We start from the raw sequence: 11197 nt of genomic DNA, 5'->3' as shown, positions 1-11197 counted from the left end.
AACAGACTCCTCGATATGATGAGTGATAGTCAAAGTAAGCAAAGATCAATTAATTCAAGTTAATTTGTTACTCTGCTATGGAAACTGAATTCTCCAGTTTTCCAGTTCTAGAAATTAGAGCTCACCCTTGTTAATCCTAACAGAATTGGTCAAAAGAGAATAGAGGTTTGGGTTGTGGTTTTTTTTTGTTTGTTTGGTTGCTTGTAGAAATTTGTACTCCATTTAGCTGGAATTTCATCTCTTCAGTTTTGAAACTTGCAACGGCGAGAGTAATTTAAAAAAATAATTCACTGTCATTAATTTTGGAGTAAGGTTTAAGGAAGGAAGCAGTTCTGGTTTTTAAAAGCTGTCATGTTTCATCTCCAACATCCTATCTTAGTTTAGAAAGCCAGGGTGAGAGAGAAATGTTTAGTTCAAATATATGTATTTGAACATGTGTGCACTTAAAATTAACTCTTTATGAACTGGGGCCTCAGAGTCATCATCTCATTCCCATCCTGTTCCCTAGCAGTGTGGTCCCTTTCCCAAACTAGACTGCAAGGTGACAGTCCAGCCCTTTCTAATAAAGATAGGATCTGAATCAGTCTGACATTAACACGTGACTAAGACAAATAGAGAGATTGTCAAGATCCGTGGCGCAAATTGAGAATAGATTTATAGAGAGAGGGTGCCACACAAAAGTAATTAAACATAGGGGTGCACTGATAGAGATTTGGGGGCCAATACCCATAGCCAATATTTAAGGAGACGTATCAGCCAATGCCAATCCGATTTCCAATACAGCTGCGTGCAGCTGGTAAGTCTGATGGAAGGGGCATGGGGAGGCAGATCAACACCCCCCGGGGTGAGGGAGGAAGCGGGGCAGGCACTGCCCAGCCGGGGTGGGGCAGAGTAAAGGACAGAGCCGCGGCTCACAGGGGAGGGCAGCTCCCGCCGCTGTGGACACCTGGGAGGGCATGGGAGGGGCATGTGCCCCCCAGATCTGTGCCGGGTAGGGCAGGTGAGCTGCAGCTGCAGGCTGGAGCCAGGGCTGTGCTGGGCTCTCCTCGGCAGAAGCGGGGCTCAGGGTGGGCAGGGGCAGCACTGGGAAGGGCACTACGGAGAAGGCTGCAGCCACCCCAAATTTCACCATAGCTCCACCGTAGCACTGCTCCCAGAGCCATCACTGACCACCCAGTGCAGCCCTGGCTCAACCCCCGCCTCCCCTCACATGCCAGGAAGAGCCAAGACTGCACCAGGCAGGCGGGCGGGCAGTAGTGGCACTGACAGCGGGGCTACGGTGAAACTGGAGTGGCTGCAGCCCCCTCCATAGCCCCGTTCCCAGTGCCGCCACCACCCACCCCGAGCCTGGGCCAATTTCCAATGCAGCCAATTTTCTTTATATCGATGCCGATATCATATCAGACCAATGCATTGATGCACCTCTAGTGCAAGTATAAGTTATCTATGATGCCAGCACAGGAATTTTCCATAGTGGAGTTGTTCTGGGCCGCATTTCACATTTTCTGCAGTAAGTTTAGAAATGATGCCTAAGAACTCTTGATTATGAGCTGGAACAGAGGAAATTACAGGCATCTGAACCACTATTCCCCACAAAATATATAGCAATCCCACATTTTATAGCACCTTCACCAAAATTCACAGCAATGTGTATCCCAGCACAGATATCCCACAAGTCACTACCCTTGAAGGTGGTGGAGAAGGATACTAAATCCACAGCACAACACTCTTTTGCTGAAATATCTTGATGACAGCTGGACACAATCCACTTTCACAACTGGCCAAGTGAGACCAAACAGTTTTGTGGGACGCTATGATGACTGAACTTTTACTTTTAGTACAGACACCACCTAAACAGTCTTTGGGCTTGAAGGTACATGGAAAGTATTTTACTGTCTTAATATGGTCTAATTTTTTTCAGTACTTCAGTTGTAATACTGAAAGGAAAGGAGTGGAAACCTAGGAATCTTTCTGCCCCTATTCCTTTTAGAAATTTGAATCATTTGCAGCATTTAATTATTATCCAGACCCAACAAGCATCTCACAGAAATCATGAAGGCAATTACCAAAGATGAAGGTGGGGTATAAATGTCGCATGCAATAAGAAGTATCCCCCATCTTACAGCTGTTTCCATATGCTTACACTTTGTTTTCCCAGGTCATTTAAAATCAGTACTCAACTTGATCCTTGGTGTGGAAGCTAAAGAGTTAAGGCAATTTTGTGCACACAAACACACACACATTATTCATGGTGAAAGATATAAGCGTGTTTGGGAAATGTGAAAAATGCTGGAATGAAGAAAGCAAGCCCAGTTCCCCTCTCCATAGAATAACTCATTCAGAACTAGCCAGATTGCATTATAATAAAATTTAAATACGTGCCAACTCTTGAAATCTCAGGGTTATGAGATGTGGTCCTGATCATAGGATCACAGGAGAGTAGGACTGGAAGGGACCTAACAAGGTCATCTAGTCCAGCCAGCCCCCTACTCAAGGCAGGATCGTGACCAAACCACCCCAGCCGAACGATTTAGTTCAAAGGATAAAAATCCCAAAATTTCTTTGCATAGCCTGTTCCAACGCTTGACCATCCCCAGTCAGAAAGTTCCTCCTAATCTCCAACCTAGATATCCCTTGCTGCAGCTTGAAGTCACTGTTCTTAGTCCTGTCCCCTACAGCCACAGAGAAAGGCCCATCTCCATCCTTTCTATAATCACCCTCCAGGTATTTGAAGCCTGTTACCAAATTCCCCCAGCCTCAGTCTTTTCTTATCCAAACTAAATACCCTTAGTTTTTTCAGCCCTTCCTCATACTTTACGATCTCCAAGTTATTTTTGTACAGACTCAAAGTCCTCTAAGAAATAACCCCCAAATCTGCATAATGTGCTCAAGCACTAATGTTTGTCCTGGGGACCTTGAGATTACCACACATGCATGTAAAAGGTTAGGAGCCTCATTGCATCTCCCTACCAGCTACAATGGAAAGAGGCTCTGGAGACAGACTTACTCCACCTAAGGGCAGGAACAATTGATGCTATTAAAAACTGCTTTGCTCTAGCAGTGCTTAGATGAGAGGACAGGAATGAGTTGCCAAGTGTGGTAAAACAAGCCCTTTGCGGTGAAAGCACATCCCCTTCCAAAGTCTGCTTTTGGGGTTTTCATATCAGAAACTTGGGTGCATGATCCAACATCCAGATTGAAGCCCTCAACCTTTGTCCCACAGTTCAGAAACACAGCCTACAAGGCCTTGCAGTCATAAGGGGAAGAGGCATTTCTTTATTTTTGTAGCAGCTAACTTTTGTATGGGACGGAGTCCTAGTGAAGATGAGGCAGTCTAGTTTTTACAAAAAGTTGAGACCATCATTAACCTTAGTCACCAAAATAAAGAGTTTTTACTCCAATCTGGTCATTTTATGGGACAGAAACTGCCTCAGATCCTCTAGGGCAGGGGCAGGCAATTATTTTGGGCATACTGAGTTTTGGCAAGCCGAGGGCCGCATGACAGGCAGCCCAGGGCAAATAAATATTAATTTTCTAATTTGGGGGGGGGGGGGAAGGGGGGGCCTGTGGGCCAGACAGAATGGTTTCGCATCCGGCCCCCGGGCCGCTTTTTGCCCACCCCTGCTCTAGGATCTTTCCTTATGTTTGTTCTCATAAATTAGTGAACTTGCATTAAAAACATCACTCCTAGGAAGATGCGCCAAAGCAGAAACCTAAAACAGAGCTGTCAACATCTGAAAAGGAAATCTAGTTCTCATTCTTTTCTTTCTGGAGCACAGAGGCAATCTGAAGGTCCTCCTGTCTTCGCATTTAAAAAAAAATCCCACCTGCTGATACCTTAAAATATCAGTAGAGTAAGGGCTGGTTTTGTGAAAGGTTACTGAAAGTATCAGATCTGTCAGATTTTTTTTTTAACCCACACATTTCCTATGCAGGTGTTTGACTTAATCAGCTGTGACAAACCAAAAACCCCACCAGGAACCATCTTAACTTATCTGAAGAGTGACGCTCACTTCACCTCACAGCTAATCAGACTGAACAGATTTTTATAACATCTGAAATAATCCTCCCAGTTCTCCTGTCATCTATGGAGCGTTTCAGGGAGGCAAAGTTTGAAACTCTAAGGAAGAAAAACATAGGATTTTTAAACCTCCCTTTAATTATGGGGGGGGGGGGAAGAATGGGCAAACATTTCTATTTTTTGCAAGACAACAGCGGTGCATAGTCCAGAATTCAGGTTTAATGAGACAAAAATAGAAGCTTATCTTGACATTGAAAACAGAGAGTTAAGTGGATATTTTAAATCAATATTCCCTCATTGCATTCATAACCGTTATTACAGTGCCGTGCACCAGAACCTGGAAGTGGAACCGACTGCTGTGGTGAAGAAACTCGAGTCTCCTCCTAATTGAGATTGAAACTGTCTTTCTATATTAACTTCTGTCTGGGTGCATGTCACACTTGAACAAAAATAACGACTCCTCCATTACCCTGTTCCAGCTCAGAGAAAAGGAAGAACTAAAAAGGTTTATAACTGAAAAATTTAAATAATGTTTATGTAGTTGAAGGGGTTGATTTTTAACACAGGACCATTTTAAATCTGCTTTTAATAGCAAGTTTTTAATCCCAATAGTCCCTTCCCATCACTTCTTGAGCATGCATGAATTTGAAGATGGGAGTTCACCTTTCAATTCTAGCTGCCAGTCTAAAAACCTTAATACGGATTCCCTAGGCACCCTTAGAGCACTGGCTTTCAACCTTTTTAGACTCAAGGAACCCCTCATTACTCAACACACCCATTGCAAAATGCATTCACACATTTTTTTTTTAGTACAGAAAAATAAGCGAATAAATCCTCTGTTACAAAGACCTGAGAACACAACAATTCAGAATGCTTTTGACACTATGGATTCCTATTAGAAATCTCTGGCTTTATTTTGTGAATCACACTAAGTATTGTGCAGCACCCCATGGCACCCTTAAAACACTCTCAAGAGACCCCAGGTGCTGCAGCACTGTGGTTGTGAATCACTGCTCTAGAGAGGATTTAATCACTGTACAATCAAAGCATCTCTGAATGGTTGTTTAGGGGGATCAGGAGGAGACGAGGAGGTTGGGAGCAGGTCAATATACTGTGCTTTGAATACTGCTACCCAGAGGATCAGGCTTTGGGCATCTCGGCTTCCTAATCAAACATGTTCCTTCCTCCCTCCCAGTGACTTCAGCAACCCACACTACTCCCTGTTCATGTTACTTCTTGAAGACTAGTACCTCCATTTAGGTTGCTTCCTAACATATATAGCCTCTCTGAAGGCGACTGCTGATTGCTTTACCGACACTGGGAGTAAGAAAGAACCAGGGAGGTCGCACTTCGCAGGGCGGAGGGAGCAGCTGAATATTGACCTGTCAGCTAGTAATTACGGCTGGTATTATTCCAGCAGCGAGTGTGATGCCCTGTCGGATTATCTGGGTATAGGCAGACACAACAGTAATACCCACATAGAGTGATACAGTGAACATCATATCTGCACGTCCCTGTAGCAAGACAAACCCGGCTTCATCCAGGGTTAAAGGTACAGCAGTTTCACCCATTTATACAGCTTTAGCAGCATGCAGATGTAACAGTGAAATCACAAAAGTAGTTACACACTCTCAAGCAGCACCCCCTCCCTTAGGAAAGGGGGAATAAAGAAACTTATTGCTGCATATAATTTTAAAGGAAATTCAAGTTACCTTGTGTCCACAGCCTCCAATAGCCCTGGATGATGACCGCACGCTATGGCAGCCGGCTAATGAAGTCACTCCTTTAGCTCAAGTGATAAATATCTGTGCCGTAACTGTAGGGCAGAGTTTCAAACTCCACTGAATGTTTGTGCACGTCTTTGTTATATAGTCATCTTTTTCCAGCATCAGATGGTGATGCCAACCAGGTGCCCTTCTCTTGTTCATAAATAAGCTGCACTCAAGGCCCTGGATATTTTGTGTATTGTGGATATTTTGGTATTCTCCTGGATAGTAGGAATCTTTGGTGCTCAAATTCTGAGAAATTCTGCTCCATTTTCATATGTACAGGCATCACCTTGAGAGAAGCGATTTTGGCATTGCATATATTTTGCATTCACCATGAAAATAACAATTTAATTTTCTGAAAGTGATTGTTATAGGAACAGCATCTAGAAGTAAAAATACAGAATAGCATTAGGTCAAATCAATAGGTGTTTGCAATACTGCTCTGCTCTCACATCCGTAATGGGACAGAGTTAAGAAGGACTTTGACACCTGTACACTTTGGTGTCTCTAACATGCAATTTTCCTACTGCGCACACCCTGTGGGAGACTCTTGAAAAGCCATGTGCGAGATCATCTCTTTGCCGCCTCACATCCAGGGTTAAAAAAAATAGATAAAAAGTGGAAGGGAAGGGAAAGGGAGGAGGTCAGCCTAGGAAACTTGTTGCTGTATTTAATTTTACCTAAGCTAAAGGAAAATATTTCTGCTTTGGGGAAGGCAAGCCCTAGGGAAGGGCATATGCTACACAGGTAAAACTGCAGCCTATTTCAGTAACAGAGTTAACGCCGCTCTGTGGTCCTACTTACACAGGCAAAACCAAATCCTGCTGCAAGACACTGTTCACTATTAGCTTGCCCTTGGTGACAGGCCTTACATTTAGAAATGGTTATCTGTAGCACAGATCGGGGAAAAGTCAACTGAAACTGCAGCACGCTTTATTTTGCTCTTGATCACATTTGCAGAGCTACCGTCATTTAAGGGGCCAAGCTCATTCCCAGTGTAATACTGAATGAATAGATTTACTGCAACAATATGTTTGGCCCCAGATGACCAATTTCACTCAAGGCTCAGCGCAAACGAGAGGTGTCATGGTTGGGGGGAGGCGTTTAGATCACATGCGACAGAGAAAAAAAAAAAGACTGTTGTGCTTTAAGCTGGTCCTTAAAAATAAAACCAACGCTTAGTCAATTATTGATGGGAAAAAATATACATTACTTAGTGCAAGATGAAATCATGGAGAATGGTGTCTCAAACAAAAGGTACCTTAGGTCATTGAATCCATCCTCCTCCCAAAGCAAGATGAAACTCCATCATCTACATTCCAGGCTTTGTCCAAATGAATTAATGATTTAGTGAGGGGCTTGTACCACTGAATATGGACATTTATAGTCCAATAAAGGTCATTCTCAGAAGTTCTGCCTCTATCCAGCTCATATTTTCTTTGCTTTAAATTACTTCATTTAAATTAATTAACTACCTTATATCAGCCTGTTATCTGTGTCATACAGCATCTATTCAGTTATCCAATGATGATCTAACTTCCATACTGCCACATCCATCCTCATCATCCAGACAATATGCACACCTTCGGAAACCAAGCTCAATCCACACGCATTTTCTGACTGCGGTGTCTAACTCCATCAGCATCAAAGCACACATTCAAAGTTTAGAGCCAAGTCATCAACAATGCAAAACTGCCATTAAAATCTCTCTCACCTAATTCCGAATTATTATGATTACTTGAATAACTAGTTTAATCCAACTTCCAATATACAAACACTACAGCTACAGGCAGAACAGTATACAACAGACCTTCCATCTTCTATTTATACTAGATGTCTGAATTTGCTAATGAGGATCACCGTCTTGGCTAGTACAATGAGAGCTGAAATGGAGACCTTAGGAACTAAAAGCAAAACTGTTGCAGCTTGAGCTGAGGAGCCATGGTTCTCTGGTTGACACTTTCTGCCTAGCTGCACAGAAAGGGGACCTGTAACTCACTGGAAAGGATGTGTTGCACTAACACTGGGCAAATGGAGAAAAAAAATATCTTTTGGGGAAGACCAGTACAAAATTACACTTCAGACATAATAGATTCATTCAGTACCCCCCTCTATCTCCTTCTCCCCATCCCAAGCTCCCATCTTCTTCCAGCTGCTCAATCCCATTGCCTAAGGATTTTTCCTTCAAAGCCACAGACATTTGTCTAAATTGATCAACTGTCTTCTCACCCAATGCCGCAACAGAAGAGGGAAAGAGAAAAACTTAATCTAAAGCAGCACTTTCCTTCCATTTCTTTGCACACTTTATCCTAACTATCTTTTAAGCTCAAGTCTTGCAACAGACTAGTGCTCACCAGAAGTCTGCACTAACAGATCTCAGCGTGGAACCGGAGCCATAATAGCAAAGGATCTTTGAACAAGTACCACCCTTATGTGACAGTACCAGAGTGCCCAGCAAATGGACAATACCTAACAGGGAAGGCTATGATGCTGCAAAAAATGTGGACTGATGCTTAACTTCACTCACATGGGTAATACCACTGTACTCCAAAGGGGTGCTGCACTTATGGGAGTAATTGCACATGCCTAAGCCTTTTTTGGATAAGGACACAAGATCCTAAAATGAGAAAGCTCTGCAGACCACTTATTGAAGAGGACTGCTGGGAGAGTGCCTGATTTGGCTTATGCCCCATAACACCCAGCCTTCTGAATGCCAAATGACTCTTTTGTACATTTCTGTTACAGGACAAAACCTGCAAAACACACTGACAAATAATACACCGCCTGACATAATACTTGCATGTTGAATTTTTCATGTGCATTTATAACTGTAATTAGCAGTGTGCTGTAATACAGTACCAGAGTGCCAGCACTTCAGGCAAACTTATCATTTTCCGGTATTGCTGCGCAGTAATGATAAAACAAACATAAACAACAATATTGCAGAATGGAAGAGGGACATAAATAAAAAAAGCACCAGCTTTAGATTAGCGCTTCCCATACCACGAATCCCCTGTGGATGTTTCTCAAAGCTCATGCAGCCCTATTTTGCAGAACGGTTTCCAGAATACAGTTTCAAACTACCCCTGCCATTCCAGTACTTGTTCTTCATAGCCAAAAATGCACTGCCATAAAAACGCCTCATTTACAGCCAGCACAGGAAGCTGTATGTTAGATTATGCGCTCATTCCCTTGTCAAAAAAGGGGGAAAAAAGACATTCCAGGAAATAAAAACCAAAAAAACCCAAAAGGCAATTGGCCAGCATACATGGCTGTTCCTCCCCTTTAACTCAGCAACAAAGAGGAAGGAAGGAAAATGAAGAGATAAAATAAATGCAAGGGGCAGATTTAATTGAGGCATGTTTACCCCAGAAGAATTTACCTTACCAGATAAGATCATCTATAATGCTGCACATTGCACACTGACTCTCTAACCACTGTGTTAGTGTTTACAAACACTTTGATCAAAAGAAACAGGGAGTTTCATTGTCCACATTGCACTCATGTCACGCATCCTTTAGCAATACAATTCCAAGAAAAAGTCTGTCAGAGGACAACACAGTGTCAGTTATACAAGAGAAGCGCAGAAGCAAATATGCAGCAGTCGGGGAAGTCGGCTCAGCTGCAAGTACTCTCCCTGTACCCAGAACAGATTCCAAGTCGGTACTTGGAACAAATAAACTTTAAAGGGGCACTGGACGACAGTGTGGTAGACCAAGCTGGGAGGTGGGGGAGGGCACACGTGCCTGCACAGGTGTGAAAGTGTTGAATCAAGCTGGGGGAGGGAGGGGGGGTGTATGTACGTGCATGTGTGCTGCATTCCCAACTGTATTCCATTAGCAGAGAAAGGTAGTTAGCCATATTAATCTAAAAGCAGTCAAAAGCATGTTCCATTGCCAGCCATGGGTTACAAAATATAAGTAAGCATCTCTCCAGGTCCAGCATAGCTGACTGCAGTGATTGTCAGACACAAATAAATATTATTTTGATGCATTACTCCTATTCAAGCAAAGATCTCCAAGGCATTATCCTCATTTAAATATGGGGAAACTGAAGCAAGTGACGTGCCTTATAGAATCAAAGGGAGAATTAGGGAAAAAACCCCAGGTCCCTTCAAATCCTGGAAAAAAAAAAATCCCAGCCCTGTCCTCTACTTCTAGACTGTGCTACCTTAAAAAAAGGTCCACTGCAGAACTGTGCTAGATCCCAAAGAATCAGTTGAAGACACATACATTTCTTATATTCATGACAAAAGAAATTTCAGATGGATCACAAAAAGGCATTTAGCTAAGGCGGGACATGTCTGTCTGCCACACCAAACAGTCCAGCTGTTGGTTTTAAAAATATGCATTCAACGCACTACTCTGAAAAAAACCAGAAAAACCCAGACACGTTCCAAGTAGCTGAGCGCCAGTTTTAGACGACTCAGATGCCTCATTCCTCTGGAAGCAGCAAGGAATGAAGTCATCGACATACAAAAAAACCCCAAAAAAACAAAAAAAATCCACGCAGCATACAATAACAACCAAAAACCTTTACTATTTAATACTTCCCTTTCTCACTTCTAGTCACAATCACCCATCCAAGACACCTCTACCCTACAGCATCATGTCTGCATGAAAGCGACGGCAAATTCAGCTTTTTCTGCTACTGCCATTATTCAGAGGAGAAACTGAGGCAGGATTCCCCACCATTACCCCTTACCAAAAAACTGCCTCTGGAGGAAAGTACCATCACACTCCTGCGTATTATTTGTCGTCGCAAAATCGCAGCGGCTGCTGGATCCAACAAAGCTTTCAAAGCCACCCGGGGGCACGCGTCACTTCTTCAAACACTCAGATTTAAGAATATATTACCTGCACGCCTGCCAAACGCACCCTGAACACAACACAGGCTTCAAAACACCCAACGTGAGGCACTTTTCCTTCTCCCTGGCCTCCTTTAAGGAGCCTAGTGTGATGGCCCGCTCTCAGGACAGCGCTTCGCAACCTTTTTTGTACCAGGACCCATATGTAAACGTCGATGGCCAGTCCCAACCCAGCGCCCCTCACTGCCAACCTGCTGCCCCCAGGCTCCAGCCCCCCCGTGTGTGGGGCACGAGGTGGGCACACATGGGGCAGCGGGGCTGGGGGTGTGGGGCAAGGCGGCGGGCGGGCAGGAGGAGCAAGGTGGCAGATGTGCGATGGGTGTGCGGGGGGCAAGGCAGGCGGCACAGCAGTGACCGGGCAGTGGGTGTGCGGGGGGCACGGCGGCAGGTGGGCAGGCGCGGGGGCAGGGGTCCCCGGGCACCCCGGCAGGCTGGAGCTGAGCCAGGCGGCAAGGGACGCCCCAGGGTTTCCCCCTTTGAAGGACAGTCGTTGTGTAAAGTTTCTTCCCCCCGGCCCGCGGTGCCGGACGCCGGGGGCGG

The 11197-nt window shown here is 44.2% G+C and overlaps 1 protein-coding gene across 1 annotated transcript in view; it reads right to left on the bottom strand.

Moving 5' to 3' along the window:
* Positions 1 to 11197, bottom strand: part of RAB30 (RAB30, member RAS oncogene family) — a 69963-nt gene that overhangs the window by 58514 nt on the left and 252 nt on the right. The window lies entirely within an intron of this gene.

This window comes from Crocodylus porosus, unplaced genomic scaffold (assembly GCF_001723895.1).
Source record: "Crocodylus porosus isolate Cpor-Errol unplaced genomic scaffold, CroPor_comp1, whole genome shotgun sequence".
Classification (NCBI taxonomy): domain Eukaryota; kingdom Metazoa; phylum Chordata; order Crocodylia; family Crocodylidae; genus Crocodylus; species Crocodylus porosus.
The sequence above is the reverse complement of the archived record's forward strand: the minus strand, read 5'-3'. Positions and strand labels throughout refer to the sequence as shown.